Source organism: Papaver somniferum, chromosome 5 (genome assembly GCF_003573695.1).
Source record: "Papaver somniferum cultivar HN1 chromosome 5, ASM357369v1, whole genome shotgun sequence".
Taxonomy (NCBI): domain Eukaryota; kingdom Viridiplantae; phylum Streptophyta; class Magnoliopsida; order Ranunculales; family Papaveraceae; genus Papaver; species Papaver somniferum.
The window spans coordinates 166,513,496-166,520,079 of record NC_039362.1 but is presented as its reverse complement, the minus strand read 5'-3'; positions in this window follow the sequence as shown (position 1 = coordinate 166,520,079).

The following is a 6,584-nucleotide window of genomic DNA, read 5'->3' as shown; positions in this document are numbered from 1 at the left end:
TTGTCCGACTTATATCACTTGGTTGAATAGAGTTGATACCAAACATATTTGTTGTTCTTTTACTGTTTGGAATACGAACCAAAGGAATTGTTCCAAGTACGTGACTTATTTATAAGTTGGAGGCGTGGGAATACAGAAGTAACTAGGTGAACTATAGGGTTAGTTACTTGGTCTCAACTATACGAAGTTAGCGTAATTTTGTGTAGAGGCTTAATCCTGAGAGTATTCAATTATGGAATAGGTCCCGGGGTTTTTCTGCATTTGCGGTTTCCTCGTTAATAAAATCCTGCTGTGTCATTTACTTTTATATTCTGCATTATAATTGTTTTATTATAATTAAAGTAAATTACACAAACGTTAATTCTTATTTACTTGATAAGAAATCCTATTGTGTTTGGTTAAGTCTGAACCTTTGTATCAAGTAAACATACTTCGTTGTTTTATTGTCTCGATCTCGTATCCATAGACGATCACACGAAGTATGAACCGATTAGTTGTATTGTCTCGACTCAGTCCATAGACAATCACTTTCGGAGAAAGGACTTATAGGTAGGAAAAGTTTTAGCTTGAGGTATATTTGGTTACCCTCGCCTTTTCAATTGGTATCAGAGCAGGCAAACACGAAAAGATCTAACAATCTGTGTTTGGTGCGATCCAACCTATACGAATGAATCTGATCAGTGATTCAGTTAACGTTCCACCAAGATTTAATGGAACTAATTATCCATTATGGAAATCGGATATGAAGGCCTTTCTTCAATCCTGAGATTTTAATACATGGCTATTAATCGAAGACGGATACCAACGTCCGTTAGACTATTCAGAGTCAGAGTTCAAACGACTAGCGTCATATACTCTTGAAGAAAGGATTCTTGCAAAACAGAATTCTGATGGTTTAAATGCCATTATACATGCACTTAGTGATGACCTTCTTATCATGTAATGTCTTGTATAAATTCTAAAGAAGCATAGGATATTCTTGAGACTGTATTCGAAGGACATGAATCTGAAAAAGAAGCTAGACTTATCATCCTTTCATTTGAATGGGAACATCTCCATATGGATGATAACGACACCTTTGAGGAGTTTAACTCTAAAATTTCTGAGGTTGTTAATGCATTTGTTCTCCTTGTAAAGGCAATACGTGAAAAGGAAATAATATGCAAAATTCTCAGATCGTTACCATCCAAATACGAGTCTAAGAAGCATGTCGTAATAGAAGGGAATGATCTTTCTACGCTTTCTCGAAGCTCTCTTGTAAGAAAGTTAAAGATCTTTGATAGAGAAATTCTGCTGAAGAATCAAACTGAAAAACGTTGCCAAAAGGTTATGACACCTGTTGAAAAGGAGCTTGACTCAACTATTGTGCTTCTTGCGCAACGAATTATGAACATATTATCCTGTGATAAATGTATTCCTGATACACTATCAGTTTTCCATAGAAATGGTAATGATGAAGTTCAATGCTTCAAGTGCCATAGATTCGGACATATGGCAAAACAGTGTCTCAGCAGAAAAACTGGAAAGTGCAATAGAGCGTATGTTTCCACTCTTGATGATATTCCGGAGGAAGTATATAATGAAGAAATATCTAATTGCGATGCACTTGTTGCTAACTCTAATTATGATGTTTTCAGTAAGTCTAATCAACTTTTATAAAAACTTGAGTTGGAAATTAAGAGAAGTGAAAGGTTAATCCTAGATCTTGAAAATCGGTTGAAATCCATTTCAGATCAACCCTGTATGGTAGAATATGAGCCAGAAAAATTGGGTGAAATACCAAGAGAATCAGAAACCAGTTTTTCCGATGACACAACAAGTTCTTCATGTGAAGAAAATGATCTCGCTACAATCCTTTGCGAAATCAAACTTATCCAGGCTCTTCAAAAAGGGATAAGGAAGACTGGTAAAGTTCTTGGCTTACAAAAGATGATTAGAAACTCTCGCAATAACAAGATAAAGGGAGAACCTAAGGAAACACAATCCACTGTGTTGATTAATCATCCTAAAGATGTTTTTGCTAAGAATGGTGAGAATATTTCTCACCACAACACACACTGATTGTGTTGATTTTTGTATCCTCACTTGTTGCAAAAATTCTGATTGTGGGGAAGCATAAATTTGGGCAAGATATTCATGATTGTTTCTCTAGTGAAAAATATTGAATATTTCTTATTTTTGGGAAAGAATAATTTCGGTTTCCTTAAACCAATTTTTTTAATATATTCCTTGATTTTCTCCCATCTTATAAATCTTCCTGTCCGAAAGGATATTATCATATTTCAATGGAGAAATCGGTAAAATAATAATCATCTCTTGGTGATCTAGCACTCTGTGCATCAGTTATGATTGAAACTCATGATGTTCCTCTTCATGAAATGTCTTTAGACTCTCTAAGGAAACAAATTAACTCTGTTAAAGGTTGTATTAGGTATCATGAACTGATGATAAAGGATTCAAAAGAAGTACTAGCGAATCTTCATTCTCAACTGCTGGAGATGAACATACCTACTAAAAGAGGAAGTATTCAGAGGAATTTGAATCCAGTGTTTGAAAGCAATCTTCACAAGAAATGAGAGAGTATAATAGACATCAATTTTTGATTTCTTTCATTGATTGTATTGGTCTATTATGAATAAAAACTATTATGAATAAAATTATTTGATTAGTAATTTTTCTTGTGATAGTTTTCGGTTTACAGATCTTGTGCTTAATTGCTTTTATCTTATTTCTATGTATGTTTATGGGATGTTTGCTTTCGGTTTTACTACATTAATATTCTATCTCATATATCGTGAACCCTTATGGTTTGGGTGATTTTTTTGATTTAGCGGGATTAAGTTATAGCCCTAGTAGGTAGGCTTTATCAAAGGATCATGAGGGGTTCTGGTAGAAACAATATGTGAAAAAGTCACAATATGTTGAATCGATTTTGGTTTAGCATAAAAGCATATGTGTTTCGACGATTTTTAACTTTTGCTTGCAATTGTTAAAACCGGTTTTCAACCTTTCTCTGGTAAAGGTTGAGGTGTGTTGTTATTCTTTTGTTTATGCATAAGGATGAAAACGTGGTGATATTTCAATATCAATTCTCCTTGGACGAAGATGCTATCATATTGGAGAAGTGGACGCGAAATTTGAGGTAACAATTTTGTTAGTTAATTGTTTTCCTGTTTAAGAAAAGCCTGAGTTTATATTATATATATTTGTTTCTTTTGCTTAACAAAATTTAGGTTCAATTACTATTTATTCCATGATGTGTGTGTTGATGTGTGATTCAATTGGTTCCGGTTAAGAAAAATATTATTATTATCTTGCTTTATTGTGTGATATCAATTGTTTAGGCTTACAAAATTTCGTTACAATTGATGTGTGTGTGATTCAATTGGTTCCGGTTAAGAAAAACTATTGTTATCTTGCTTTTGTATGGTATCAATTGTTTAGGCTTACAAAATTACGATGCAATTGCGGTGCTTTTAATGTCTATGTTGTTTCAATTGCTTCCGGTTGAGGTGAATAATTATGCAAGTTGATTTATTTTGGTTTGTATGAATTATTTATGGATTAACGAAATAATTTGTGTACGGGATGAGTTTTTAGTCCAATTCGATTCCGGATAAGAAACTAAGTTAATTCTGATCTTAGTTTGTCTTATCAAAGTGAGGTTTCGGTTATTCAAGTCTAATCGAATGCCTAAACAATGAATGCTAGTTAACTAACCTAGTACTTGTCTTGTTTAAAATTGAAAGGTATAAGTTTATGGATAATTAGAACCTGATGAGAAAAATGGAGTTTATCTTTATTTTGGTCTTATCGAATGAAGCGGTTGTTTTTGAACAATCGGTTTAGCAAAGGGGCTAATGTGCTTAGTTGTTTTTTGGTTTGCTAAACTAAATTGGAAAAATTGTTTCGGACAATTGTTTCCTTGGTAAAATATCAAAATAAGACTACTTGTAGTTTCGGTTTTTTGGTATTGGTTATCAGAACGTGATGTGTGGAACCCTCATGCCTAACTCTACAGGTTTGCAAGTCTATTTTGAGATTTGTAAGATTCTTTTCGTGTTGTCCTTTATTTTTTCGTTTCTTTGTCATTTTTGTGAAAAATGGGGAGAAATATATGGAGTAAACAGGTGATGCTGGTATTGATTTGATATTGATTGGCATCGCTAGGGAAAAGAACACTGGTACTTGAAAGTTTTATCTGACGAAAGAATGAAAGCACAGACTAAGGGGGAGTAACATGTCATATAAATTGGTATAACAAAGATGTGCGGATTAAATATCTACCTATCTTCCTTAGGGGGAGTATTAGCTTTGTTATTATAATGTCAACAACGACATTTTCAAGGATTGGATGTAAGCAGTTTTACTGTGCTGTTGAATCGGAAATCAAGCGGATTGTAATGAATTCTTGTAATTTGTTTATCCGTATGAAGTAAGAGTTTTGTCACTAAAATTGACAAAGGGGGAGATTGTTGCTCAGTTGAACCCACCAAGCGTTGGTATGTCAAGTTTGGTTGTCATATTTTAGTGAATCAAAACTCAGTTAAGAGTCACTTGATTATGTACCAGAGTCAACTTCGTATGGGTTAGCTTTAAAGTATTAGGATATGAGACATTACAAGTATTGCGAAGTCTTGAATATGTGAAGAAACAAGGAGATACAACGACAACAATCATCCTTCCTCTTGAGGTTAGCGATATTCGAGTTGAACTGTTTCATTCCCTAACGTATCTTTCAAGTCATGCATATTGAAAACATAACTGCGAAGCATATTTAAACTCTAGATAAACATAGTATTAAGGAATACAATACGAAATTTATTTCTTAACCATTAAACTTTATATATAAGACATCGCCATAATCATTTGAATGCTATTGTGATTATGTATAGGTATGAGGTGAGGATTTCATCCTAGGGAACAATGTTTACATGTGTTCTAAGGAAGTAAGTTCATAAACTTGTTTGCGGACCGAAAAGGAAATTGCTAGGTGTTATTGGTTTTGTTATTTATTGCATATCTTATGAACAACCAATATGTGTGATAGAGTATAAACGCTCACAACTTGTTGTGTTCTTGGTAGAACTATTCACAAAGGCATGACTTATGTATTGGTATAAATTTTATTAGTAAAACCGATCTTAAGTAATCACCTGTGGTATGATCGGATTTTGTATGTCTTTCCAATTAAAAGGAAAGGGGAACCGATCCTTATAAGGGGCAGTACATCAAAGGGAACCGATCCTTGTATGGGGTACAACAAGGTTTATAGCAGAAAGGGGAACCGATCCTATGGACATGTGAACACGTTTTTAGGAAAAGGGAACCGATCCTATGGAAATGTGAAACACATATAAGTTAGATACCATATATATGTGGGGAACCTATCCTAGTACCTAGTCAACCGTATTTTTGGAAATCTAGTGTGACTATGCACAGTACTAACATGGAGGTAGAACCGAAACTTATTTTGGTAAAACCGTTAAACCCATGATTGTGATTGAATGTTGGTTTGATCAATCACATAGTTCTTGAAAGTCAGATGAACCAATTCTAAACTTGTTTCGAAGTGTGGCAAATCGGTTTCAAGGTTGTAAGTGTGAAAGAGAACTTACAAAGTAAAGATGTCGAAAAACTTTGAACACGTGCTGTGAATGTTTATTTATTTAATTATTCAAAGATATTACATAACAGCTAAGGGAAGAGAATCCCAGGATCGAAACATAAGTAAGTTAAGAATCTTTTAATTAAGGTTATTAATTTCATTTTGTAGGGAAATTACAGAATTAGTAATGTGCATTTACTAATTAGATTTTCAGAGAGATTTCGATCATTATTTTTGGACAGAGCATTTCCAGGAATTATTAAAACCGAATATGTGCTTTAATGAATATCTTGAGAATATTTTCGGTTTTGTAAATTCTTTGGTGTCCAAAGTTCCTTATCTATAAGTACTCGAAGTTTGCCTTTCTAACAAACTAATACTTCGTAACAACAAATTTACTCTTTTGTTGTTGTTATATGGTGTAGCCGCCTATTCGGAGAGGAGAGTAACCTAATTAGGCGAAATCTCTTACGGTTGCTCAGTTTAAAGTATTCTTTGGGATTGAGAAGCTATAGTGTGTACCGTTGGTGGGAAACTAGATAATTGCGGTTTATATTTTGTTTTCGATTGATTTGATTGACTAACGGTGGTTGAAATCTGATTTCACCTAGTTTGTTATTCTTGAGAATCTTCTCTTATGATATAAGATTCACTCAAACTAGTTAAGAGTTTCGACATGGATCTTTAGACTGTTGTTAGTTCTAAAGACGATCTTGTGATAACCCATTGTTAACAGACTCCGTTCTGTGCGTGATTGATCACAAGAGATTCAAGTTGATTGTGTGCAGGTTTTTATTGAAGATTTAAGAAGTTTTGAAGACAAAGAAGATATTGAAGATCTGACTTGGGTTTTATAATCTTTGGTTTGCACAATACTTGTTTCGGTAAAAGATGATCCAATTAATAATCGGTTTATCCTTGCGGTAGATTGGATTGGTTAATTGAGTAGATCGGCATCAACACGATTCTTCAGATT